Source organism: Penaeus monodon, chromosome 27 (genome assembly GCF_015228065.2).
Source record: "Penaeus monodon isolate SGIC_2016 chromosome 27, NSTDA_Pmon_1, whole genome shotgun sequence".
Taxonomy (NCBI): domain Eukaryota; kingdom Metazoa; phylum Arthropoda; class Malacostraca; order Decapoda; family Penaeidae; genus Penaeus; species Penaeus monodon.
In genome coordinates, this window is record NC_051412.1 from 25,163,448 (window position 1) to 25,163,667 (window position 220).

At 42.7% G+C, this 220-nt stretch overlaps 1 protein-coding gene across 1 annotated transcript in view; it reads right to left on the reverse strand.

Moving 5' to 3' along the window:
* The window catches only part of LOC119590717 (visual pigment-like receptor peropsin), a 38,587-nt gene that overhangs the window by 37,765 nt on the left and 602 nt on the right, over nt 1–220 (reverse strand). The window lies entirely within an intron of this gene.

Below are 220 nucleotides of genomic sequence, written 5' to 3' on the forward strand. Positions count from 1 at the left end.
CGAAGACAAAGCCAAAGCCAACAAACGAAAACGCTGCAGATGGTTGCGGATTATTAGCGTCCTTAAGGGTCACATTCCCTTGCAGATCCAACGCGCCTTCAACCATGTGAGCGTTACGTTATTCTCTCGCAAAGTGTTTATGAATGTCGCATCACATTGAGGTTTATGTGTACGTGTAGTGGGTATCTCGATTTTAAAAAAATTGTATGTCTTTTGAGAC